We start from the raw sequence: 26123 nt of genomic DNA, 5'->3' as shown, positions 1-26123 counted from the left end.
GAGATCGGACTGCAAACAGGGATAGCAAAGGCAGCAGGTGATTCCATTTCCAAACCAGATCCTTGTAATGCTGACGCTCTTTTGAACAGGTCAACAGTTGCTGATAGGCTCTGTGGCACAATAGATAGCAAACTGGACTTCTAGACTGCCAGATGAGGCCATTCAAAGGTTAACTAATGGCACTTGGCCAACAAACCCAGAGGCTAGCTGGCCACCCCGAATCAATTGTCAAAAAAACTATTTTAGGCTGTGCAGAGCCTGGTCGTTGGCCTCTTATCTGGATGCTTTAATCCTCTTAGTGCCCCTCCCTGAGAGAGTGTGTGCAGGTTGGCGCCATGGCTTAGTTGGTTAAAGCTTGTGTAGTGAATAGGACATACTGAATTCAAATCCCAGCACTGTCTTTGCTGGTAATCAAACACCACCTTGGGTTGTGTGGTTTTGCTTTGCGCAATCAGGCGGTACAGAGGAGCGTCAGAGCAGCATGCGATTTCATTTGGCAACCACCCCTCAGCTGCTGCTGAAGAATTCTGTCCCAAGCCGAGCATGCAGCAGGGCGCCGTGGCTTAGCTGGTCAAAGCGCTTGTCTTGTAAACAGGAGATCCTGGGTTTGATTCCCAGCGGTGCCTTTTAACAGGTGGCTCTGCTCTGTGAGTTCTTTCTTGGAAAGGAAGCCCCTTACAGATCCTCCGCTTTTCCAAACACATACCAATTGCAGAGAGACCCACATATCTTGTCCTTCCCACTCCCCAAATGGCTGAACTCAATTCAACGGACTGGTACAAGCCAGGAAAAAAAAGCACCACACATGGCTCTGTGGCGCAGTGGATAGTGCAATGGACTTCTAGACAACACCCCTCAGATGCTGCCGAAGAATGCTGCCCAGAGTCATCTCAGCAATGCAGCATGGCTCAGCTGGTCAAAGAGCTTGCCTTGCAAACAGGTGATCCTTGGTTTAGGACTGCTGCAAGCCTGGACGGAGCTACTGCATGTGGCGCAGAGTGTAGCGCATTGGACTATTAGTCTGTGGTGTGAGCCCATATGAAGTTTGTGGGTTTGAGTCAAAACAGATTGGTGACTTCTGGCCTTTCGTTTATCATTAAATTGCACGCTTATGCCCTCGGGCAACAGAAAGTTATGAAAAATCTCATAAGCTGACAAGCCCATGGACCTTTGTCCTCACCGCTGGATGTTTTGATCAACTTACTCGCCCTTCTAGTTCTCTGCTTGGCGCCGTGGCTTAGTTGGTTTAAGCGTCTGTCTCGTAAACAGGAGATCCTGGGTTCAAATCCCAGCGGTGCCTCAAGCATGTGCTTTACTGAGATCGGACTGTAAACAGGGATAGCAAAGGCTGCAGGCGATTCCATTTCCAAACCAGATCCTTATAATGCTGACGCTCTTTTGAACAGGTCAACAGTTGCTGATAGGCTCTGTGGCACAATAGATAGCAAACTGGACTTCTAGACTGCCAGTTGAGGCCATTCAAAGGTTAACTAATGGAACTTGGCCAACAAACCCAGGGACTAGCTGGCCACCCCGAATCAATTGTCAAAAAAACTATTTTAGGCTGTGCAGAGCCTGGCCGTTGGCCTCTTATCTGGATGCTTTAATCCTCTTAGTGCCTCTCCCTGAGAGAGTGTGTGCTGGTTGGCGCCGTGGCTTAGTTGGTTAAAGCTTGTGTAGTGAATAAGACATACTGAATTCAAATCCCAGCACTGTCTTTGCTGGTAATCGAACACCACCTTGGGTTGTGTGGTTTTGCTTTGCGCAATCAGGCGGTACAGAGGAGCGTGAGAGCAGCATGCGTTTTTATTTGCCAACCACCCCTCAGCTGCTGCTGAAGAATTCTGACCCAAGTCAACCATACAGCAGGGCGCCGTGGCTTAGCTGGTCAAAGCGCTTGTCTTGTAAACAGGAGATCCTGGGTTCGATTCCCAGCGGTGCCTTTTAACAGGTGGCTCTGCTCTGTGAGTTCTTTCTTGGAAAGGAAGCCCCTTACAGACCCTCCGCTTTTCCAAACACATACCAATTGCAGAGAGACCCGCATATCTTGTCCTTCCCGCTCCCCAAATGGCTGAACTCAATTCAACCGACTGGCACAAGCCAGGAAAAGAAAAGCTCCACACATGGCACAATGGATAGCGCATTGGACTTCTAGACTGCCAGATGAGGTCATTCAAAGGTTGTGGGTTCGAGTCCCACCAGAGTCATTACTTTTAGCATTCTGTTAATGGCGCTTGGCCAACAAACACATATGCTCTCAGGCCACCCCTCCAGAGTTATAAAGCTCTAAGTCTCACTTTCTTACCAGGTATATGCAAGTTGGTGCCATGGCTTAGTTGGTTAAAGCGCCTGTCAAGTAAACAGGAGATCCTGGTTTCGAATCCCAGCGGTGCCTTTGCTGGTGATCAAGTGCCACCTTGGGCTGTGAGATTTTGCTCTCCGTAAAAAGGGAGGGCAGAGGAGTGCTAGAGCAGCATGCAATTTAATTTTGCGAACCACCCCTCAGATGCTGCCGAAGAATGCTGCCCAGAGTCATCTCGGCAATGTAGCATGGCTCAGCTGGTCAAAGAGCTTGCCTTGCAAACAGGTAATCCTTGGTTTAGGACTGCTGCAAGCCTGGAAGGAGCTACTGCATGTGGCGCAGAGTGTAGCACATTGGACTATTAGTCTGTGGTGTGAGCCCATATGAAGTTTGTGGGTTTGAGTCAAAACAGATTGGTGACTTCTGGCCTTTCGTTTATCATTAAATTGCACGCTTATGCCCTCGGGCAACAGAAAGTTGTGAAAAATCTCATAAGCTGACCAGCCCATGGACCTTTGTCCTCACCGCTGGATGTTTTGATCAACTTACTCACCCTTCTAGTTCTCTGCTTGGTGCCGTGGCTTAGTTGGTTAAAGCGTCTGTTTCGTAAACAAGAGATCCTGGGTTCAAATCCCAGCGGTGCCTCCAGGAACCCTTGTGTGCTCTCAAGCATGTGCTTTTCTGAGATCGGACTGCAAACAGGGATAGCAAAGGCAGCAGGCGATTCCAATTCCAAACCACATCCTGATAATGCTGACGCTCTTTTGAACAGGTCAACAGTTGCTGACAGGCTCTGTGGCACAATAGATAGCAAACTGGACTTCTAGACTTCCAGATGAGGCCATTGGTTAACTAATGGCACTTGGCCAACAAACCCAGAGGCTAGCTGGCCACCCCGAATCAGTTGTCAAAACAACTATTTTAGGCTGTGCAGAGCCTGGCCGTTGGCCTCTTATCTTGATGCTTTAATCCTCTAAGTGCCCCTCCCTGAGAGAGTGTGTGCAGGTTGGCGCCGTGGCTTAGTTGGTTTAAGCTTGTGTAGTGAATAGGACATACTGAATTCAAATCCCAGCACTGTCTTTGCTGGTAATCAAACACCACCTTGGGTTGTGTGGTTTTGCTTTGCGCAATCAGGCGGTACAGAGGAGCGTCAGAGCAGCATGCGATTTCATTTGCCAACCACCCCTCAGCTGCTGCTGAAGAATTCTGACCCAAGTCAACCATGCTGCAGGGCGCCGTGGCTTAGCTGGTCAAAGCGCTTGTCTTGTAAACAGGAGATCCTGGGTTTGATTCCCAGCGGTGCCTTTTAACAGGTGGCTCTGCTCTGTGAGTTCTTTCTTGGAAAGGAAGCCCCTTACAGATCCTCCGCTTTTCCAAACACATACCAATTGCAGAGAGACCCACATATCTTGTCCTTCCCGCTCCCCAAATGGCTGAACTCAATTCAACGGACTGGCACAAGCCAGGAAAAAAAAAGCACCACACATGGCTCTGTGGCGCACCATGTCACCTGTAGGTCGTGGTTATTCTTTGTTATGACAGCCAATCATGTTCCCGGCTGCAACCATGAAATTTATGTTTTAGCCAATCAGCGCTCGTGTCGCAACCGCAAATTAGCCAATCAGCGCTCGTATCGTAACTGCGAATTAGCCAATCAGTGCTCGTATCGCAACCGTGATTTCCCCCAGTAACAACAAGCAATTAGCCAATCAGCGCTCGTATCGCAACCGTGATTCCACCCAGTAACAATAAGAAATTGACCAATCAGCGCTCGTTCCTCATCCGTGATTCTTCATAGTAACAACAAGTTATCAACAACAATTGATGACGTCAAGAACCCCCGGAGACTTGCGGATCACGGCTGAAGAAGAAGATAACGGTCATCGATTAATTTCTAACCTACATTTGCAATGTAAGTGAATCTTTTATCAATAAAAAACACTTACAATACTGGTGCACATATATGCATTAATTTATACTTAACAAATGCACAGATAATCATGATTTAATGTAAACGAATGAAAGACTAACTTAAACCATTAATTAATGATTACTACATCAGCCACTAATAAACATTCTATATGTTTCATAGATTAATTAATAAATACAATTTTATTAGTTAAATTTACTTTAATGTATTAGTTCCTTAATAACATTATATTAACTAATGACGTAAATGTATATTTTAAAGGAGTCATACCCTCGTATTACCTTGGATACCTACTGCTGTATTATAGTCTTTCAGGCCCTTCTAAAAAAGAAAAGTGGAAAAAAAATAAACACAGAGCTCCTCAGACCTTTATTTCTGTAGGCATTATTTTCTCGTGAGATCTGAAGCGATATTTTGGCTGTCGTGGACGGTCATTATAATAATGCAAATGAGGGGCAAGTTGATTGGTTGCAGGAAGGAGGGCGGTTGACACCGCAGGTAACGCTTTAGCATATTATTACAAACTGACATCATGGCACAAGTTGTGAATGAACGCGACCGGCTTCCCGGCCAGTGTATAAGTATGAGGCGCCGTTTAGGGCTTAAATCAAACTTCATTCACGCACACATATGAAACACGCTTGCATATATACTAAGTACTAGTCACACATACATGTATATGAACTATCTACGCACATAAAGTTACTCATATGAGACGTGAGCACAGCACACACACACAAATATAAGACGTGAGCACACACACACACAAACTAGACGGGGCCTCATGTAAGCGTTAGGCAATAAATAAACAATAACCGAATTCATGATGATCTCAGTCATTTGTTTTTTGCAAAGTACGTTAGCAGCCATTCCCCATACCTCGAAGCTAATATTCCCGCCAGAGTTGTGCCTGGACGCGTTCATTGAACTATAATTCATGAACTCGTTCATGTTTTGGACTGAACTGAACGTACCGCAATTACTGCCTGATGAACGTTACTGTGAAGTCGTTCATTCTGGTGTCTGTGAACGCCACGCTCTCTCAGTTTAACTTCGTTCAGTAGGATGCCAGATTTCTATAAAGCCTTCCAGGCGAAAACCCACCTAAAACACACCGTAAACCGGCCTTAATATGTAGCGGAAAAAAACACCCAATCTGGCAACGCCAGACTCTCTTGTTCAAACTCGATCATCAAAATGAACAAATCTTTTTTCGAGTCATTTCGTTCATTTAAGGTTAATGTTACTATTAACTGGCAAATTCCCCGAACACATCAACCTACGCAATCTTGATCATATTCTGAATTAAGAAATCATTATAATGCAGTCAAAAGTCCGTTTTTGCAGTCCGTTTACAGGGAACATATATAATTACTTCACCTCCAGTCTTTCGTTTATTTGTCTACTGACGGACGCAATAGCATACAATAGCCGCATTAGCAGTTATGCTGTTTGTTACACACAGTAGAGCAATAAAAACACAGTCTTACCGTTTCAATTGCAGGCAATTTTGTTGGAATGGCGCTTTTACCGAGCTTCGATGCCAACTTCGCCTGTTATTGCCCCAAATTTGTGAAGGATTTCGGCGTACAATGTTTAGCACAAACACGTAACGATAAACAAGTGGAAGGGTTGAAGGAACCGCGTCATTAAAAATGAATTTAATCCACTGGTCTCTGATAGCTAGGTCCGTTCTTGGTAGAGAAAACACATTTACATGTTGATTCTGGCAGTCAACCACAGAGCAACCCACGTGTGCACTAGTTCCAGCGTCTTTCTCGACTGAATATGAGGGGGAGAGGGGAAGGGGGAGCTTCCTGCTGCGGTGTCCATATATGGTATATCCTGCCCCGTCTTGACGTCAAGACGTGGAAGAAATCAAAATCTCGTATTTGAGTGCGCGTGCACGTGGGCTATTTTACAAACCGTGAGGTAAACAAACGCTTCACTATTAAATATCGGCTTCCTGGCCAGTGTATAATCGTTAGGCAATCATAACATACATTGATTCTCGTGGAAAAGTGAAAATTGTGGGTCATGACTCCTTTAATTACTACAGTGGCCAAAGCTATTTACTTCAACTTCCAGTTGTCAGCTTTAATTAATCATTAGCTAATGATTTTCAAAGGAATCATGTTATGACTTTACATGTTGAGGTAAAGAGCTATTAACCTATTGTTAATATGTTATTGTGGTTATGGATTTTTTTTAAATTAGTCATGTACCTCAACAAGTAAAGTTAAAGTAATAACATAATGATATCTTTACAAATTATTATCTAATGATTCATTAATGATATAATTTTACACTGTTAGTTAATATAAAATGTTATTAAGGAATGGATACATTATGACACATTTAACAAAAAAACAATTTATTGATTTCTTTATCTATGAATCATATAAAATGTTCATTTGTTGCCAATGCAGTAATAATTAATAAATGGTTTGGTCCTTAATGAGTTATATATTAAGTCATGATTATCTGTGCATGAATTAAGCATGAATTAATGCATTCAATTGTATTTATTTAATGCATACTAGTGCCAGCATATTGTAAAGTGAGTTGTGTTTTTATGTTAACATAAAAATAAAGTGTCAAATATATAAAGTTGTTTTGAATGAATAACCTGTAGTTCAGACAAGCTAATAATTCAGCTAATCAATGTAAAATATTATAATAAAAAAAGTATTTCATATTCTTGTAGATTAGTCGACCAAGCAGAATATAAAGTATATTAAGTTACAGTTTTACCAGCTGCAACATTAAAACGATTCTTGCACATTAATGCATTACTTGTTATAATGCAATAATATAGTATACATTATGCGTCTACTTTTAGTACTTTAAGTATATTTTGATTCTAGAATTTTGAATGTATGATCTTTACTTGTAATAGAGCAGACAAATTTGTGAAAAATTTGTCTTTAAAAAGGAGATCACATAGAATAGACTGAACTTTCACTTCCCTGTCTCAGGTGGGACAAAAATGTCAAAGGTGAAGGAAGCCAACAAAGGAGAGCCATACACAAGACACCTGCCCCCGGAGAAAGTGCTGGACAAAGCCAGGAAAAGTTTAAGTGAGCACCACGGAGATCTGTCTAACAGAAAGCACCTGTTGGGTTTCTTTGAAATCCAGTTTGGTGTATTTCGTGGGCAAACATTTAGGTGGGTGGCTGAAAATGCCCTGGGGTATGCTGCTTATCTGGTGGCAGCTATGAAGAGGGACCCCACAGGAGGCAGCAAAGACTCCCAAGAACATGCCCACAACAAGGGGAGTTTCAGGGAGTATATTGAGCTCTAGACTGAACTTTCCCTTCCCTGTCTCAGGTGGGACAAAAGTTATATTTTAATGTATAATAATTATCTGAAAAATTACCTCATACTCTGGGATAATTCTGATATGTTAGCCAACATTTTTAGCCTGTAGGAAAATATATACACAAACAAAGCATAATATAAAATCAACATTAAAAGGTGATCATAAGTAAATATAGTTCACTTTTTTTTAATTTAGATGGAACCTCGCTTTAGGAGACGGGCTGATGGAAACCTGAATCTGACGGATACAGTGGAAGCGTCAAAGGTGAAGGAAGCCAACAAAGGAAAGCCATACACAAGACCCCTGCCCCCGGAGAAAGTGCTGGACAAAGCCAGGAAAAGTTTAAGTGAGCACCACGGAGATCTGTCTAACAGAAAGCACCTGTTGGGTTTCTTTGAAATCCAGTTTGGTGTATTTCGTGGGCAAACATTTAGGTGGGTGGCTGAAAATGCCCTGGGGTATGCTGCTTATCTGGTGGCAGCTATGAAGAGGGACCCCACAGGAGGCAGCAAAGACTCCCAAGAACATGCCCACAACAAGGGGAGTTTCAGGGAGTATATTGAGCTCTTTCCTTCTGGCAGAATTGCCATTGCCATGAAGGAAGAGCAATATGCTGGGAAAGCTCCCCAGCATGCTGCTTACTCCCAGCACTCTGCCCCCACAGAGTTCACCACCCCCACCCAGCACGCTACCACCACCCATACTTCTACTGCCTCTCTCCGCTCCCTCTTGGTTAGGAAGTTGCCTAACCAAAAAAACTTGAACAAGGCTGTAGAAAGACTGGTTTCCCCCCTCAAAGTCACACCTTGTAAGCAAACATTTATTTGTATAACACTTTTTTGGTTTGTTTAGCATTTATTGCTGTTCAGTAGTCATGTTTATCTGTTTGTCCTGTGTTTTTTTGTAGCTTTGGCCCAGGCACGTGCACGGCCCTCAGCCACCCTCACCTGTCCAACTGTGTCTCTTGAGACAGCCACAGGGCCCTCAGCCACCCTCACCTGTCCGACTGTGTCCCTTGAGACAGCCACAGGGCCCTCAGCCACCCTCACCTGTCCGACTGTGTCCCTTGAGAATCAGAATCAGAATCAGAATGAGCTTTATTGCCAGGTATGTTCACACATACGAGGAATTTGTTTTCGTGACAGAGCTCCGCAGTGCAACATAACAGCGACAGAACAAAAAACACAATAAGGAATAAAAAATACAAAAAAAATACAAATAGGTGGGTAAGGATTGACAATATACAAATTGACAATGTATGGCAGGTATATTAAAAAGAGCATTTATGTATGTACATGTATATTATGTGGAAAAATTTTAACTGTACGCTAAGTATGTGTGTTTGGATAAATAAGTGTATGTGTATATAAATATAAATATAAGTAGTATAGTGTGTTCCATGTATGTATATTATGTGCAAAAGATTTACGTGTACGCTAAGTATGTGTGTTGGATAAAAAGTGTAGTGTATATAAATATAAATAGTGTAGTGTGTCCCACAGTTATTATCAGCTGTTCATAAGATGGATTGCCTGAGGGAAGAAACTGTTCCTGTGTCTGGTCGTTCTGGTGCTCAGTGCTCTGTAGCGTCGACCAGATGGCAACAGTTCAAAGAGGGAGTGTGCTGGATGTGAGGGGTCCAGAGTGATTTTAACAGCCCTTTTGCTCACTCTGGATAAGTACAGTTCTTGAATAGATGGGAGGGTTGTACCGATAATTCACTCAGCAGTCCGGACTACCCTCTGTAGTCTTCTGAGGTCCGATTTAGAAGCTGAGCTGAACCAGACAGTTACTGAAGTGCAGAGGATGGATTCGATGATGGTGGAGTAGAACTGTTTCAGCAGATCCTGTGGCAGGTTAAACTTCCTCAGATGGCGAAGGAAGTACAACCTCTGCTGGGCCTTTTTCACAATGGAGTCAATGTGAATGTCCCACTTCAGGTCCTGAGAGATAGTGGTGCCCAGGAACCTGAATGACTCCACTGCAGTCACAGTGCTGTTCATGATGGTGAGTGGGGGGAGTGCAGGGGGGTTTCTCCTGAAGTCCACGATCATCTCCACTGTTTTGAGCGTGTTAAGCTCCAGGTTGTTGAGACTGCACCAGACAGCCAGCTCTTTAACCTCCTGTCTGTAAGCAGACTCGTCACCGTCCTGAATGAGGCCGATGAGTGTGGTGTCATCTGCAAACTTCAGGAGCTTGACAGAGGGGTCCTTAGATGTGCAGTCATTAGTGTACAGGGAGAAGAGCAGTGGGGAGAGAACACAGCCCTGGGGAGCTCCGGTGCTGATTGTACGGGTGCTGGATGTGTATTTTCCCAGCCTCACTAGCTGCTGCCTGTCTGTGAGGAAGCTGTTGATCCACTGACAGACGGAGGTGGGCACGGAGAGCTGAGTTAGTTTGGGCAGGAGGAGGTTTGGGATGATCGTGTTGAAGGCAGAGCTGAAGTCCACAAACAGGATCCTCACATAGGTCCCCGGTCTGTCTAGGTGTTGCAGGACATAATGCAGTCCGATGTTTACTGCATCGTCCACAGACCTGTTTGCTCTGTAGGCAAACTGAAGAGGATCCAGCAAGGGTCCAGTGATGTCCTTCAGGTGGGCCAGCACCAGTTTTTCAAATGACTTCATGACTACAGACGTTAGAGCCACAGGCCTGTAGTCATTTAGTCCTGTAATTTTGGATTTCTTTGGGATGGGGATGATGGTGGAGCGTTTGAAGCATGAAGGGACTTCGCACAGCTCCAGCGATCTGTTGAAGATCTTTGTGAAGATGGGGGCCAGCTGGTCAGCACAGGATTTCAGACAGGCTGGTGTAACACAATCTGGGCCTGGTGCTTTTTTCCTTTTCTGCTTCCTGAAGACCTGGCGCACCGCATCCTCGCTGATCTGTATTGCAGGTGTGGGGGAGAGGGGGGATGCAGGAGGTGTGAATGGTGAGAGCGCTTGATTGGAGAGGTGTTCAGGGTGGGTTGCAGGAGTTGTGAGTGGTGTGAACAGTTGTTTGGAGAGGCATTCAGGGTTGGTTGCAGGAGTTGTGAATGGTGAGAGCGGTTGATTGGAGAGGTGATCAGGATGGGTTGCAGGAGCTGTGAATGGTGTGAACGGTTGTGTGGAGAGGCATTCAGGGTTGGTTGCAGGAGCTGTGAATGGTTTGAACGTTTGTTTGGAGAGGCATTCAGGGTTGGTTGCAGGAGTTGTTATTGGTGTGAACGGTTGTGTGGAGAGGTGTTCAGGGCAGGTGATGGGTGTTCTTTCAAACCTGCAGTAAAACTCGTTCAGATCGTCTGTCAGTCGTTGATTTTCCACAGTGCTGGGGGGTGGTGTCTTGTAATTGGTGATCTTTTTTAGGCTTTTCCACACTGATGAGGAGTCGTTCGAAGTGAACTGAGTCCTTATTTTTTCAGAATAATTCCTCTTTGCCACTTTGATCTCCTTTTCCAGTGTGTATTTAGCCTGTTTATACAAGACATTGTCCCCCTTCCTGTAAGCATCTTCTTTGGCCTGACGGAGCTGTCTGAGTTTTGCAGTGAACCACGGTTTGTCATTGTTGTAATTTAGTTGAGTCTTGGTAGGAATACACATATCCTCACAGAAACTGATATATGATGTTACAGTCTCTGTGAGCTCGTCCAGATCAGTGGCAGCAGCTTCAAAAACACTCCAATCAGTGAGGTCAAAACAAGATTGTAAATCCTGCTCTGCTTCATTAGTCCATCTTTTTACAGTCCTTAATACAGGTTTAGCTGATTTTAGGTTCTGCCTGTAGGTCGGTATAAGATGAACCAGAAGGTGATCAGAATGTCCCAAAGCTGCTCGTGGAACAGAGTGAAATGCATCCTTTATTGTTGTGTAACAGTGATCCAATATATTACTGTCTCTTGTGGGACAAGTAACATGCTGTCTGTATTTTGGCAGTTCACGGGAGAGATTGGCTTTATTAAAGTCCCCAAGAATGATTAAAACAGAGTCTGGGTGTTGTTGTTCTGTGTCTGTGATCTGCTCAGCGAGTTTCTGTAAAGCTGAGCTCACGTGCGCTTGAGGAGGGATGTAAACACTAACCAGAATGAACGAATGAAACTCCCGCAGCGAATAGAACGGCTTGCAGTTAATGAAGAGCGTTTCGAGATTTGAGCAGCACGTCTTCTTTAACACAGTTACATCTGTACACCACCGTTCATTGATGTAAAAGCATGTCCCGCCGCCGCGCGATTTACCCGTTGATTCTGCGTCGCGATCCGCTCTAAACAGCTGAAAGTCCGGCAGATGGAGCGCGCTGTCCGGTATGGTGTCATTCAGCCAAGTTTCCGTGAAACACAGAGCAGCAGAGTGAGAGAAATCTTTATTTGTCCGAGAGAGCAGAAGCAGTTCGTCCGTTTTGTTGGGTAGAGAGCGGAGATTTGCCAGATGGATGCTAGGCAACGGCGTTCGAAATCCGCGTTTTCTGAGTCTCACGAGCGCTCCCGCTCGCTTTCCCCGCCTGCGCGTCCTCTTGAAGCGTGTGATCAGCGCAGCCGCTCCGCCGACAAGAATGTCCAGCAAAACATCAGAATAGTCGAAAACCGGTGAAATATCGGGAGATGTGTGTTGCCGAATATCCAGCAATTCGTCCCTGGTGGAACTGATTGCAGGAATATAACTAAAGACAGGACAAACTAACAAAAACACAAAAACAACTGCAGAGCACGTCACGGAGGCAGCCATCCTGTATCGGCGCCACTCAGAGACAGCCACAGACAGCCACAGGGCCCTCAGCCACCCTCACCTGTCCGACTGTGTCCCTTGAGACAGCCACAGGGCCCTCAGCCACCCTCACCTGTCCGACTGTGTCCCTTGAGACAGCCACAGGGCCCTCAGCCACCCTCACCTGTCTGACTGTGTCCCTTGAGACAGCCACAGGGCCCTCAGCCACCCTCACCTGTCCGACTGTGTCCCTTGAGATAGATGACAACACACTGCTGGCAGAGGCAGCTAAGTTTGAGGAGTCATATGTGGCATGTACGTTTATACTTATTTAAAGTATTCAACGTTTCCTTTCCAGGGATAATAAAGTAAAGTGAAGCAATGAGAATTTGTTTATTTATGTGTTTATTTTCTGTTTTTCTATTTTATTTTATTTTTTCAGCCAGACGAGTCTGTCTTCCGGCTGGATGGACACACACCCTGCCTGAAGTGGACCAGAGGTGGATCTCCAAGGCCCTGTTCAGGTGGACAGCACAGGGGCATCCTGAGCTGGTATTTAGTAGGGTGAACAAACTTTGGTGGTATCCTCCACCGGTGCCACTGAAGACCAGTAATTCTCCTTCCTTGGAGAATTACTTTGGCCATCGCCTGCTGCTCTGGATGCCACGAAAACTGTGGCAAGTGAAGCTGACTTGTCCGCATCCAGACTGTCAAAAAGAACTTCTGACCTCAGCTGGCTTGCATCAAAAGATCAGGCAGGTGGTTGCCATGGGTGAGATGTACTTTGTGGCATCTGAGTACCTTGCCTGCCGAAGATGTAAAAGGAAGGTCATCAGCTGGAGCCATGATCTCGTTTCCCAGCTCGACATTGGCCACAGGGTGCTGTTCCCTTGCATTCTTACTTCAAAACTTGCATGTGACTTCGAGGTAGTAACGTTGATGCGTCAGAGTGGGCTGGGAAACAGCAGCAGCCAGATCCAGCGCAAGCTACAGGAGCGCCATGTTGATGTCTGGTTGCAAAAGACAGTCCAGTATCTGACAGATTGCAAGGGGATTGCCAGTGCTGTCACGTCGAGCCTGATCCTGCCTGTGACATTTGAACCTGCTCCTTCAATGCCTTCTATACCCAAGCACCGACGGCTGATGCAGGTGTATGCCCAGGATGTCCTGCAAAGGCTGGATGAGGTCAAGGCCACTATAACATCACAATATGGTCGAATCTTAAAAATGGATTCTACCAAAAAAGTGGCCAGAAAACAAGCAGGACGCAGCTATGGCACTGCTACTTGGGCAACTAATGTTGGCAATGAGCATGGACAGGTGATCATGTCCGTGCTCACAGCGAGCGAAGGTTTTGGTCTGGGGCCAATGATAGAAGGCCTTATCAGAGCTGGAAGCTGATGGGAAACCATCATCCGAGGCTGATGTGCTGCGCTGTATCAGTCGTAGCGAGCTAGCGCTACATTGCAGGAGAACCACTCGCGGGACCAAAGAGACCCTGGCGCTGATTGAGAGCCATGTTCAGGCCTTTAATGGAGATGCTGGTCGTGACACTCTGGGAGTCCCACTAATAAACTCAGCCCGCATGAGAGAGATTTTAAAGTCCCAGCGGAAGCATGTGGCCTGCATCCAGGATCCTGCCGGTGTGCAGCTCTACATGCAGACGGGTACTGTACTGAAGGGAGGGCACCGCCTGCCAACATACCGCTGTGCCAGAGGTTCCACTTCACTTGAGTCATTTCACCTGCACCTTAACAGATTCATCCCAGGTTAATAAATTATTTAACTGAATTATTAAATTAAGATATGATTTATACTGAAATAATTATGAGAATTGCAAGAACAGCTATTTGTGTATTTATATGAAATTTTTGTTCTGTGAATTTATTATTATTATTTTTTTTTTCATTTATAGGCACGCTGGCAAGTGACACCTTCTTTCAGGCATATCTTTTGGATGGTCTTGCAAGGTGGAATGAGGACCGGGCTGTGGCAGCAACAACTAATCAGCAGCAACCACATTCCTACAACCATCTTCTGCGTCATGCTGTCAACACTCTTGCAGAGGAGCTTATGGGCATGAAAATCATTCCTTATGTTGGGCCAAGAAAGTACACTGGTATATAACAATTTTTTTTTGTTTTTAGTGACACTTTAATTTAAGTATAAACCACTGAACCACTAAGTTATAATATAATATTATGGTATGTTATCTAATTGTCAATGTTTTTCTATTTTAAAGGTGAGCTTATTGGAGTGGAATATCTTTACCAGCAAACTGGTAAAGTTCTGCAGGACTACAATTTGGCCATTGAAGAGACAGAGACCACTGAGGTTGGTATAGAGGTGGATGAAGGTTATGCTGAACTTGAGGAGTTTCAGGACATCACTGTCCCCACCTTTGACACTGAACGGACACCTGCTGCCTCTTCACAAGCATCAGTGTCTGCAGCATCTGCAGCATCATCTCCAACTCCTCCTATTTTTTATTTACATTTACATGTGTGTAAACATAATCTGGGTTACATTGGATATGCCTTCATGTGAATATTTGTTTTCATTGATGCTATCAAAAGTTCCTAAATTATCTTTCATTTTAGGATTCAATTGGACCTGATAATATTGAGGGGTATGGAGCCGTGCAGGACTTGGCAGAGTTCTTGGTTGGCCTCAGAAACCACCGTCTGGCTTTGTCGGGAGAAGAGTGCATCAAGATCGTCTCCCTATGGCAGGCATTGGGGGAGTATGACAGGAAAAAGACCATTTACCCACCACGTCACCAAACCAACCTAAAACAGGTGTGGAGAGCACCAAAAGGTATGTTATATTTAGTAAACACAGGGTTTACACATTTTTTTGTAATATATATATATATATATATATATATATATATATATATATCTGAAACTGGCTGAAATATCACCTACAACTTTTTTTGTTTAGTAACCTGACACCTTCATGACTAGCTTATCTTGGTTATAAAATAAATTATTAGTTGTGATTTACATTTAATTTTGACTATATATATTAGGTTGCTAAGTATGTTACACTGCTATGGACACAGTTCCAACTGTACAATGGAATAATTAATTTAGCAGAAACAAAGCAATCATTTCTTAAATCGGTAAAATCATTTTGTATCAATATGTTGTGTCAAATAATTTGTCTTTTACTGTACTTTAGTAAGTAGCCATGTAATAAGCGGGATAATATGCAGTCATTATAGTGAAAAAAATCTGACAGGCTGACTAACAACACCCTGTAATAATTCCACAACACAGTAATCCAGTAGAGACCTGATTTATTGATATGACATTTCAACATCAATCTAAAAACAAAACAAAGAAAGAAAACATAACTATGGGCAGATATTATCAATGAACATTTAGACAACACAAAGCAAAACAGACAGAATAGGAAAGGGAAAATAAAAATAAGATCACACAATGAAAACAATCTTACATTAATAATATGTATCCTGTTGTAATTTGCAGGTGTTTCGTTGGGGCTCATAGTCCTGCACAGTGGCCTGACTGCAACCGAGTGGTCGAGGCCATTTTCACAAGGCTCTGTGCTCTCTACCCAAACGTGGTGCGCTGTGACGGAGTGAGGGTGTCCCGCTTCTGATATAACTGATATAGGCTTATTTTTTTTATTATTTTTTTTTCTTTTTATTCAAAACAATTCCAAACATGCTTAATATATCAGGAAATATCTCGTTTCTCAAATATGTGTAGGTAAACGCGTTTTGCACCTTTATAGATTGTTATTTGATCATGGAAATGTAGTGTAATCTATTAACTACACATAAAAACCTGACTTTTTACTTAAGTGCCATATCATGCCATAAAATATTTTTAATACGACTGAACTTGCATTTAATGTAAATTTTAATAACAATGTTGTAAGATACTTATTTTAAAACTTTCATTTTACAGAGAGTAAAGAACATTTACATTATCAAAAAACATTTTCATTCAGTCTAGCCAGAGTTCAGGCACTCTCAAAAACTCCCTTTAAAATCACTGAAGCACTTTACATTATGAAACGAATATCTTACTTACATTCGTACGCACATCTGCACTTTTTGTTGTTTCTGATGAGAGAATTCGCTAAATAATTCAGTCAGCGAGCAAGTGAACAAAACACCGCGTTTCAGTGATGACTCTTCTGGACGTCTCTCATTGGCCATTGCATCCATAAGCGCAACAGAATAGTTTCTGATTGGTAATCATGAAGCGTTGTACGAACGCGTCTGTCTCTGGCTCAGCGCCAGCCAGCGAACGCAGATTTGAATTTAGCAGCTGATGCTGTGCACTGAACGATCTAATCACACCGCTGTGATTGTATCAAATATATAAAAAATATTATTCTGCGATTTTTTTTTTTTTTTTTTCGTTTGGAAGCTGCATTTAAAATCCACTTGGCTCAGAAATCTGATCTGATCACTTTGAATGGGCACAACGCCTCTGAGTGAGACCACCATCCAGCTCCCAGAAGTGAACGCTGCAACAGTCACACAATGGTGAGTAAATAAGCATTGTCACCGCTGATGTTACACAGCAACTTTTTTTGATCAATGCTGCTGGGCAACTTTGGTTAATATTGCCATCAACAGGCAGCCAGGTAAGACACAGAGCGCGAGATTGATCTGAAGTATCAAGATTGAAATTTGTTACCCATTCTCAGTGAGGAACGTACCCAAGAAACACTTCTCAAAATTTTTTGTATCATCAGCCTTAATTTAACCATGGCTGCTTTGCAGGTCTAGAAACAAATCAACAAGAGTTCAACTTCTGTTTTCTTCTTCATTATGAAAGATAAGATTTATGACATGGATCAGCTGTCTTCAGCAGACTGCAAGAATCAATAATTCATAATACAATGTTAATCTCAATAAAGTAGCCATTTCACAAAAGCAGTAATACATTAGATGACTGCTGTGTGATCTCAGCTGTGTCATGCTGCTGAGTCATTTTTATTAATATTGGTTGTTTTATGTTTCCCAGGTTCAGCAGGTGTGGCAAGTCACAGGAACAAGAGATTTTGAAGCAGGGTATCCAAGCCCCAGACGCACCCATGGCAGGACCCGAGACGCTTCCTGCGGCTATGCAGAAAGGACCAACTCTGTATCCAGGCAATTTGGCTGAGCCTCACCTTTTTATCCTGCCACCAAACACTGCTGGGAAGGCAAAACTTACGGGGAGGTCGCAACCCCAGGCCATCTCCCAGGCTCCAACATCACATCTACCCATCTCTCTCCCTTTCATTTTACCATCTGTGCAGCTTCCTACAGTGATAGGCACTTGCACGCCATCCTCTACAGTGCCAGGTACCTCACAGGTGATGTTCTTCAACTTCCCTTTACCTTCAGCTCTGCCACCATCAGCTCAGACACAGACATCCAGTCAAGATGTTCCTTACTCCACTCAGCAATATAGAAAGAGAAAACTGGAGAGGGAGCGCACTGGAACTGTCACAAGAAAATATGTGAAGAAGACAGATGTCATTCTTTGCAGAAAGTGTAACAAAGAGAGAAAGCCACCATCACATCTTCAGTACTTTGGCAACTGGTTCTGCAAAGAGTCTGAGACTCAATCATAAGGTGAATGGAGGGCTGTGCTGCAGGAACGAGGTTATAGAAGAAAAAAAAGGGAAATGGCAACCCTCCAGCTTCTTAAAACTGTTATTTCAGCACATTATATTTTTATTTGGTTAATGTTTGCTTTATAGTGCAATTTACAAGTCTCCAACAATGGCAGCTGTCTCTAAAATGTGTAATTACTGTGTGTTTCCTCTGCTGCATGCCTCTGTTGGAAAAATATTTGATACCATTATATATAAATGGTATGTTTATGTTTTTATTATTATCATTATTTTGGTTTTGGTATATTTGATTTACTATTTTTTTAGGGGCGAATATGTCATAATTGCACTACTGTGGTCCATTTTTGTTTTGATTTACTTTTTTTTGGCTAATATGTCAAAATTGTACTACTGTGGTAAATGTTTGTCTTGGTTTACTATTTATTATTTTCTTAGTCTGATGTCAAAATTGTACTGCAAATGTTTGTTTTGGTTTGATATTTATTATATTTTTACACTGATATGTAAAAAGTTTAATACTGTGGTAAACATTTTTGGTTTGCTGTTTATTATTTTAAATTGATGTGTCAAAATTGCACTATTGTTCTAAATGTTTTATTGGCTTTAAAATATATATGGAGATTAAAAGGGTTGTTAATATTTGCCCTCACACTATTGTTATTGTGTTTGTTTTGGTTTGATATTTATTATATTTTTTACACTGATATGTAAACATTTTACTACTTTGATAAACATTTTTGGTTTACTGTTTATTATTTTTAATTGATGTGTCAAAATTGCACTATTGTTCTAAATGTTTTATTGGCTTTAAAATATATATGGAGATTAAAAGGATTGTTAATATTTGCCCTCACACTATTTTTATTGTGCCTTTTTGTATTCTCACAATATTTGTACATGCATATATATTTGCACTGCTGTTATAATTTTTTTATTGACTTTATATTTGCAAATAAAAAGGGTTGTTAATCTTAATCTTTGCACTAGCAATGTTTTTGTACCTATTTCTCACTGTATTCCAGTATTACATAACAATAAAACACACACACACAAAAACAGGGACTTTCAGAATAAGTCAGAAAATATAATAATATAATGTTATACTGTAAAAAATAATATATTATACTGTAAAAAATGAGTTAGTTAGCGCTGAGTTATTCATGTATTTTGTTGTGTAAAATACATGAATGACTGCGTCCGGTATGAATGAAACATACATAACGTAAGAGTGTTTACTTTGGACAGTTCCCAAATTAGAGTGGGGGGGGGGCGAATTTACATTCGATTAAATTACAGGGGAGAATGATGATTATGTACACATGCATCACCAGCATCAAAGCGGACACATTCCAGGAATTCCATCACTGTTCGGAGTGGGCTGCGAACTCGCGTCCCTGTGCGTCTTTTAGGATCTTTACCTCGACTAATGGGCACCGGCCTTGGCACAATGGATAGCGCATTGGACTTCTAGACTGCCAGATGAGGCCATTCAAAGGTTGTGGGTTTGAGTCCCACCAGAGTCGTTACTTTTGGCATTCTCTTAATGGCACTTGGCCAACAAACACATATGCTCTCAGGCCACCCCTCCAGAGTTATAAAACTCTAAGTCTCACTTTCTTACTTGGTACATGCAAGTTGGTGCTGTGGCTTAGTTGGTTAAAGCGTCTGTCTAGTAAACAGGAGATCTTGGGTTCGAATCCCAGCGGTGCCTTTGCTGGTGATCAAGTGCAGCCTTGGGCTGTGAGTTTTTGCTCTCCGTAAAAAGGGAGGGCAGAGCAGTGCTACAGCAGCATTCAGTTTAATTTGCGGACCACCCCTCAGATGCTGGTTAAAGCTTGTGTCGTAAATAGGACATACTGAATTTAAATCCCAGCACTGTCTTTGCTGGTAATTAAGCACCACCTTGGGTTGTGTGGTTTTGCTTTGCGCAATCAGGCGGTACAGAGGAGCGTCAGAGCAGCATGCGATTTCATTTGTCAACCACCCCTCAGCTGCTGCTGAAGAATTCTGACCCAAGTCAACAATACAGCAAGGTGCCGTGGCTTAGCTGGTCAAAGCGCTTGTCTTGTAAACCGGAGATCCTGGGTTCGATTCCCAGCGGTGCCTTTTAACAGGTGGCTCTGCTCTGTGGGTTCTTTCTTGGAAAGGAAGCCCTTACAGATCCTCCACTTTTCCAACCACATACCAATTGCAGAGAGAACCACATATCTTGTCCTTGCCGCTCCCCAAATGCCTGAACTCAATTCAACGGACTGGCACAAGCCAGGAAACAAAAGCTCCAAACATGGTTCTGTGGCACAATGGATAGCGCATTGGACTTGTAGACTGCCAGATGAGGCCATTCAAAGGTTGTGGGTTTGAATCCCACCAGAGTTGTTACTTTTGGCATTCTGTTAATGGCGCTTGACCAACAAACACATATGCTCTCTAGTAAACAGGAGATCCTGGGTTCGAATCCCTGCGGTGCCTTTGCTGGTGATCAAGTGCCGCCTTGGGCTGTGAGGTTTTGCTCTCTTTAAAAAGGGGGTGCAGAGGAGTGCTAGAGCAGCATGCAATTTAATTTGCGAACCACCCCTCAAATGCTGCCGAAGAATGCTGCCCAGAGTCATCTGAGCAATGCAGCATGGCTCAGCTGGTTTAGGACTTGGTTTAGGACTGCTGCAAGCCTGGAAGGAGCTACTGTATGTGGCGCAGAGTGTAGCGCATTGGAATATTAGTATTAGTAAACAGGAGATCCTGGATTCAAATCCCAGCGGTGCCTTCAGCATGCCTTGTGTGCCTCAAGCATGTGCTTTTCTGAGATCGGACTGCAAACAGGGATAGCAAAGGCAGCAGGCAATTCCATTTCCAAATCAGATCCTGATAATGCTGATGCTCTTTTGAACAGGTCAACAGTTGCTGACAGGCTCTGTGGCACAATAGATAGCAAACTGGACTTCTAGACTGCCAGATGAGGGCATTCAAAGGTTAACTAATGGCACTTGGCCAACAATCCCAGAGGCTAGCTGGCCACCCCGAATCAGTTTTCAAAAAAAACATTTTGGGCTGTGCAGAGCCTGGCCGTTGGCTTCTTATCTGGATGCTTTAATCCTCTAAGTGCCGCTCCCTGGGAGAGTGTGTGCAGGTTGGCGCCGTGGCTTAGTTGGTTAAAGCTTGTGTCGTAAATAGGACATACTGAATTTAAATCCCAGCACTGTCTTTGCTGGTAATTAAGCACCACCTTGGGTTGTGTGGTTTTGCTTTGCGCAATCAGGCGGTACAGAGGAGCGTCAGAGCAGCATGCGATTTCATTTGTCAACCACCCCTCAGCTGCTGCTGAAGAATTCTGACCCAAGTCAACAATACAGCAAGGTGCCGTGGCTTAGCTGGTCAAAGCGCTTGTCTTGTAAACAGGAGATCCTGGGTTCGATTCCCAGCGGTGCCTTTTAACAGGTGGCTCTGCTCTGTGGGTTCTTTCTTGGAAAGGAAGCCCTTACAGATCCTCCACTTTTCCAACCACATACCAATTGCAGAGAGAACCACATATCTTGTCCTTGCCGCTCCCCAAATGCCTGAACTCAATTCAACAGACTGGCACAAGCCAGGAAACAAAAGCTCCAAACATGGTTCTGTGGCGCAATGGATAGCGCATTGGACTTGTAGACTGCCAGATGAGGCCATTCAAAGGTTGTGGGTTCGAGTCCCACCAGAGTTGTTACTTTTGGCATTCTGTTAATGGCGCTTGACCACCAAACACATATGCTCTCTAGTAAACAGGAGATCCTGGGTTCGAATCCCTGCGGTGCCTTTGCTGGTGATCAAGTGCCGCCTTGGGCTGTGAGGTTTTGCTCTCTTTAAAAAGGGGGTGCAGAGGAGTGCTAGAGCAGCATGCAATTTAATTTGCGAACCACCCCTCAAATGCTGCCGAAGAATGCTGCCCAGAGTCATCTGAGCAATGCAGCATGGCTCAGCTGGTTTAGGACTTGGTTTAGGACTGCTGCAAGCCTGGAAGGAGCTACTGTATGTGGCGCAGAGTGTAGCGCATTGGAATATTAGTATTAGTAAACAGGAGATCCTGGATTCAAATCCCAGCGGTGCCTTCAGCATGCCTTGTGTGCCTCAAGCATGTGCTTTTCTGAGATCGGACTGCAAACAGGGATAGCAAAGGCAGCTGGCAATTCCATTTCCAAATCAGATCCTGATAATGCTGATGCTCTTTTGAACAGGTCAACAGTTGCTGACAGGCTCTGTGGCACAATAGATAGCAAACTGGACTTCTAGACTGCCAGATGAGGGCATTCAAAGGTTAACTAATGGCACTTGGCCAACAATCCCAGAGGCTAGCTGGCCACCCCGAATCAGTTTTAAAAAAAAACATTTTGGGCTGTGCAGAGCCTGGCCGTTGGCCTCTTATCTGGATGCTTTAATCCTCTAAGTGCCGCTCCCTGGGAGAGTGTGTGCAGGTTGGCGCCGTGGCTTAGTTGGTTAAAGCTTGTGTCGTAAATAGGACATACTGAATTTAAATCCCAGCACTGTCTTTGCTGGTAATTAAGCACCACCTTGGGTTGTGTGGTTTTGCTCTGCGCAATCAGGCGGTACAGAGGAGCGTCAGAGCAGCATGCGATTTCATTTGTCAACCACCCCTCAGCTGCTGCTGAAGAATTCTGACCCAAGTCAACAATACAGCAAGGTGCCGTGGCTTAGCTGGTCAAAGCGCTTGTCTTGTAAACAGGAGATCCTGGGTTCGATTCCCAGTGGTGCCTTTTAACAGGTGGCTCTGCTCTGTGGGTTCTTTCTTGGAAAGGAAGCCCTTACAGATCCTCCACTTTTCCAACCACATACCAATTGCAGAGAGAACCACATATCTTGTCCTTGCCGCTCCCCAAATGCCTGAACTCAATTCAACGGACTGGCACAAGCCAGGAAACAAAAGCTCCAAACATGGTTCTGTGGCGCAATGGATAGCGCATTGGACTTGTAGACTGCCAGATGAGACCATTCAAAGGTTGTGGGTTCGAGTCCCACCAGAGTTGTTACTTTTGGCATTCTGTTAATGGCGCTTGACCAACAAACACATATGCTATATGGGGTGGTCCTAGCGCAGTGGATAAGACACATGTCTTTGGTGTGAGAGACCCGGGTTCGAATCCACTGTGAGACACCAATGTGTCCCTGAGCAAGACACTTAACCCCTAGTTGCTCCAGAGGTGTGTGACCTCTGACATATGTGGCAATTGTAAGTCGCTTTGGATAAAAGCGTCAGCTAAGTGAATAAATGTAAATGTAATGTAATGCTCTCTGGACACCCCTCCAGTTATAAAACTCTAAGTCTCACTTTCTTACTGGGTACATGCAAGTTGGTGCTGTGGCTTAGTTGGTTAAAGCGCCTGTCTAGTAAACAGGAGATCCTGGGTTCGATTCCCAGTGGTGCCTTTTAACAGGTGGCTCTGCTCTGTGGGTTCTTTCTTGGAAAGGAAGCCCTTACAGATCCTCCACTTTTCCAACCACATACCAATTGCAGAGAGAACCACATATCTTGTCCTTGCCGCTCCCCAAATGCCTGAACTCAATTCAACGGACTGGCACAAGCCAGGAAACAAAAGCGGTGCCAGGTGGCTCTGCTCAGCGGTGCCTTTGCTGTTGATCAAGTGCTGCCTTGGGCTTTGAGGTTTTGCTCTCTGTAAAAAGGGAGTGCAGAGGAGTGCTAGAGCAGCATGCAATTTAATTTGCGAACCACCCCTCAGATGCTGCCGAAGAATGCTGCCCAGAATTATCTCAACAATGCAGCATGAAAGACTGCCTCGGGCAACAGAAAGTTGTGAAAAATCTCATAAGCTGACCAGCCCTTGGACCTTTGTCCTCACCGTTGGATGTTTTGATCAACTTACTCCCAGTGCTCTGCTTGGTGCCGTGGCTTAGTTGGTTAAAGCGTCTGTCTCGTAAACAGGAGATCCTGAGTTCAAATCCCAGCGGTGCCTTTAGCATCCCTGCCTGAACTCAATTCAACGGACTGCCCCAAGCCAGGAAACAAAAGCTCCACACATGGTTCTGTGGCGCAATGGATAGCGCATTGTACTTCTAGATTGCCAGATGAGGCCATTCAAAGGTTGTTGGTTTGAGTCCCACCAGAATTGTTACTTTTGGCATTCTGTAAATGGCACTTGACCAACAAACACATATGCTCTCTGGACACCCCTCCAGTTATAAAACTCTAAGTCTCACTTTCTTACTGGGTATACACATGGCTCTGTGGCGCAATGGATAGCGCATTGGACTTCTAGACTGCCAGATGAGGCCATTCAAAGGTTGTGGGTTCGAGTCCCACCAGAGTCGTTACTTTTGGCATTCTTTTAATGGCGCTTGGCCAACAAACACATATGCTCTCTGGCCACCCCTCCAGAGTTATAAAACAAGTTATATGCAAGTTGGTGCTGTGGCTTAGTTGGTTAAATCGCCTGTCTAGTAAACAGGAGATCCTGGGTTCGAATCCCAGCGGTGCCTTTGCTGGTGATCAAGTGCCGCCTTGGGCCGTGAGGTTTTGCTCTCTGTAAAAAGGGGTGCAGAGGAGTGCTAGAGCAGCATGCAATTTAATTTACGAACCACCCCTCAGATGCTGCCGAAGAATGCTGCCCAGAGTCATCTCAGCAATGCAGCATGGCTCAGCTGGTCAAAGAGCTTGCCTTGCCAACACGTGATCCTTGGTTTAGGACTGCTGCAAGCCTGGAAGGAGCTACTGCATGTGGCGCAGAGTGTAGCGCATTGGACTATTAGTCTGCGGTTTGACGCCATATGAAGTTTGTGGGTTTGAGTCAAAACAGATTGGTGACTTCTGGCCTTTCGTTTATCGTTAAATTGCACGCTTATGCCCTCGGGCAACAAAAAGCTGTGAAAAATCTCATAAGCTCACCAGCCCGTGGACCTTTGTCCTCACTGCTGGATATTTTGATAAACTTACTCACCATCTGAGTGCTCTGCTTGGTGCTGTGGCTTAGTTGGTTAAAGCGTCTGTCTTGTAATCAGGAGATCCTGGATTCAAATCTCAGCGGTGCCTTCAGCGTCCCTTGTGTGCCTCAAGCATGTGCTTTTCTGAGATCGGACTGCAAACAGGGATAGCAAAGGCAGCAGGCAATTCCATATCCAAATCAGATCCTGATAATGCTGATGCTCTTTTGAACAGGTCAACAGTTGCTGACAGGCTCTGTGGCACAATAGATAGCAAACTGGACTTCTAGACTGCCAGATGAGGGCATTCATAGGTTAACTAATGGCACTTGGCCAACAATCCCAGAGGCTAGCTGGCCACCCCGAATCAGTTGTCAAAAAAAACATTTTGGGCTGTGCAGAGCCTGGCCGTTGGCCTCTTATCTGGATGCTTTAATCCTCTAAGTGCCGCTCCCTGGGAGAGTGTGTGCAGGTTGGCGCCGTGGCTTAGTTGGTTAAAGCTTGTGTCGTAAATAGGACATACTGAATGTAAATCCCAGCACTGTCTTTGCTGGTAATCAAACACCACCTTGGGTTGTGTGGTTTTGCTTTGCGCAATCAGGCGGTACAGAGGAGCATCAGAGCAGCATGCGATTTCATTTGTCAACCACCCCTCAGCTGCTGCCGAAGAATTCTTACCCAAGTCAACAATGCAGCAAGGCGCTGTGGCTTAGCTGGTCAAAGCGCTTGTCTTGTAAACAGGAGATCCTGGGTTCGATTCCCAGCAGTGCCTTTTAACAGGTGGCTCTGCTCTGTGGGTTCTTTCTTGGAAAGGAAGCCCTTACAGATCCTCCACTTTTCCAACCACATACCAATTGCAGAGAGACCCACATATCTTGTCCTTCCCGCTCCCCAAATGCCTAAACTCAATTCAACGGACTGGCACAAGCCAGGAAAAAAAAGCTCCACACATGGCTCTGTGGCGCAATGGACAGCGCATTGGACTTCTAGACTGCCAGATGAGGCCATTCAAAGGTTGTGGGTTCGAGTCCCACCAGAGTTGTTACTTTTGGCATTCTGTTAATGGCGCTTGGCCAACAAACACATATGCTCTCTGGCCACCCCTCCAGAGTTATAAAACAAGTTATATGCAAGTTGGTGCTGTGGCTTAGTTGGTTAAAGCGCCTTTCTAGTAAACAGTAGATCTTGGGTTTGAATGCCAGAGGTGCCTTTGCTGGTGATCAAGTGCCGCCTTGGGCTGTGAGGTTTTGCACTCTGTAAAAAGGGGGTGCAGAGGAGTGCTAGAGCAGCATGCAATTCAATTTGTGAACCACCCCTCAGATGCTGCCGAAGAATGCTGCCCAGAGTCATCTCAGCAATGCA

The 26123-nt window shown here is 44.4% G+C and overlaps 18 non-coding genes across 18 annotated transcripts; all 18 read left to right on the top strand.

Moving 5' to 3' along the window:
• Positions 1-552: 552 nt before the first annotated feature.
• Positions 553-626, top strand: trnat-ugu (transfer RNA threonine (anticodon UGU)). The gene has a single exon. It is a non-coding gene; the product is annotated as a tRNA-Thr (tRNA).
• A 600-nt stretch (positions 627-1226) lies between these two features.
• On the top strand, positions 1227-1300 carry trnat-cgu (transfer RNA threonine (anticodon CGU)). Its single transcript has one exon. It is a non-coding gene; the product is annotated as a tRNA-Thr (tRNA).
• A 569-nt stretch (positions 1301-1869) lies between these two features.
• Positions 1870-1943, top strand: trnat-ugu (transfer RNA threonine (anticodon UGU)). Its single transcript has one exon. It is a non-coding gene; the product is annotated as a tRNA-Thr (tRNA).
• A 930-nt stretch (positions 1944-2873) lies between these two features.
• Positions 2874-2947, top strand: trnat-cgu (transfer RNA threonine (anticodon CGU)). Its single transcript has one exon. It is a non-coding gene; the product is annotated as a tRNA-Thr (tRNA).
• A 586-nt stretch (positions 2948-3533) lies between these two features.
• trnat-ugu (transfer RNA threonine (anticodon UGU)) lies at positions 3534-3607 on the top strand. The gene has a single exon. It is a non-coding gene; the product is annotated as a tRNA-Thr (tRNA).
• Positions 3608-19477: 15870 nt separating this feature from the next.
• trnat-agu (transfer RNA threonine (anticodon AGU)) lies at positions 19478-19551 on the top strand. Its single transcript has one exon. It is a non-coding gene; the product is annotated as a tRNA-Thr (tRNA).
• A 321-nt stretch (positions 19552-19872) lies between these two features.
• trnat-ugu (transfer RNA threonine (anticodon UGU)) lies at positions 19873-19946 on the top strand. The gene has a single exon. It is a non-coding gene; the product is annotated as a tRNA-Thr (tRNA).
• Positions 19947-21190: 1244 nt separating this feature from the next.
• trnat-ugu (transfer RNA threonine (anticodon UGU)) lies at positions 21191-21264 on the top strand. The gene has a single exon. It is a non-coding gene; the product is annotated as a tRNA-Thr (tRNA).
• Positions 21265-21444: 180 nt separating this feature from the next.
• trnat-ugu (transfer RNA threonine (anticodon UGU)) lies at positions 21445-21534 on the top strand. The gene is given in 2 exon segments: positions 21445-21481; positions 21499-21534. It is a non-coding gene; the product is annotated as a tRNA-Thr (tRNA).
• Positions 21535-22508: 974 nt separating this feature from the next.
• On the top strand, positions 22509-22582 carry trnat-ugu (transfer RNA threonine (anticodon UGU)). The gene has a single exon. It is a non-coding gene; the product is annotated as a tRNA-Thr (tRNA).
• Positions 22583-22762: 180 nt separating this feature from the next.
• On the top strand, positions 22763-22852 carry trnat-ugu (transfer RNA threonine (anticodon UGU)). The gene is given in 2 exon segments: positions 22763-22799; positions 22817-22852. It is a non-coding gene; the product is annotated as a tRNA-Thr (tRNA).
• A 326-nt stretch (positions 22853-23178) lies between these two features.
• trnat-agu (transfer RNA threonine (anticodon AGU)) lies at positions 23179-23252 on the top strand. The gene has a single exon. It is a non-coding gene; the product is annotated as a tRNA-Thr (tRNA).
• A 471-nt stretch (positions 23253-23723) lies between these two features.
• On the top strand, positions 23724-23797 carry trnat-cgu (transfer RNA threonine (anticodon CGU)). The gene has a single exon. It is a non-coding gene; the product is annotated as a tRNA-Thr (tRNA).
• A 265-nt stretch (positions 23798-24062) lies between these two features.
• On the top strand, positions 24063-24152 carry trnar-ucu (transfer RNA arginine (anticodon UCU)). The gene is given in 2 exon segments: positions 24063-24099; positions 24117-24152. It is a non-coding gene; the product is annotated as a tRNA-Arg (tRNA).
• Positions 24153-24246: 94 nt separating this feature from the next.
• On the top strand, positions 24247-24320 carry trnat-agu (transfer RNA threonine (anticodon AGU)). Its single transcript has one exon. It is a non-coding gene; the product is annotated as a tRNA-Thr (tRNA).
• Positions 24321-24796: 476 nt separating this feature from the next.
• On the top strand, positions 24797-24870 carry trnat-ugu (transfer RNA threonine (anticodon UGU)). The gene has a single exon. It is a non-coding gene; the product is annotated as a tRNA-Thr (tRNA).
• A 589-nt stretch (positions 24871-25459) lies between these two features.
• On the top strand, positions 25460-25533 carry trnat-ugu (transfer RNA threonine (anticodon UGU)). Its single transcript has one exon. It is a non-coding gene; the product is annotated as a tRNA-Thr (tRNA).
• A 180-nt stretch (positions 25534-25713) lies between these two features.
• trnar-ucu (transfer RNA arginine (anticodon UCU)) lies at positions 25714-25803 on the top strand. The gene is given in 2 exon segments: positions 25714-25750; positions 25768-25803. It is a non-coding gene; the product is annotated as a tRNA-Arg (tRNA).
• Positions 25804-26123: the final 320 nt, after the last annotated feature.

Source organism: Carassius carassius, chromosome 28, assembly GCF_963082965.1.
Source record: "Carassius carassius chromosome 28, fCarCar2.1, whole genome shotgun sequence".
Lineage (NCBI taxonomy): Eukaryota > Metazoa > Chordata > Actinopteri > Cypriniformes > Cyprinidae > Carassius > Carassius carassius.
This window is presented reverse-complemented; position numbering and strand designations above follow the sequence as displayed.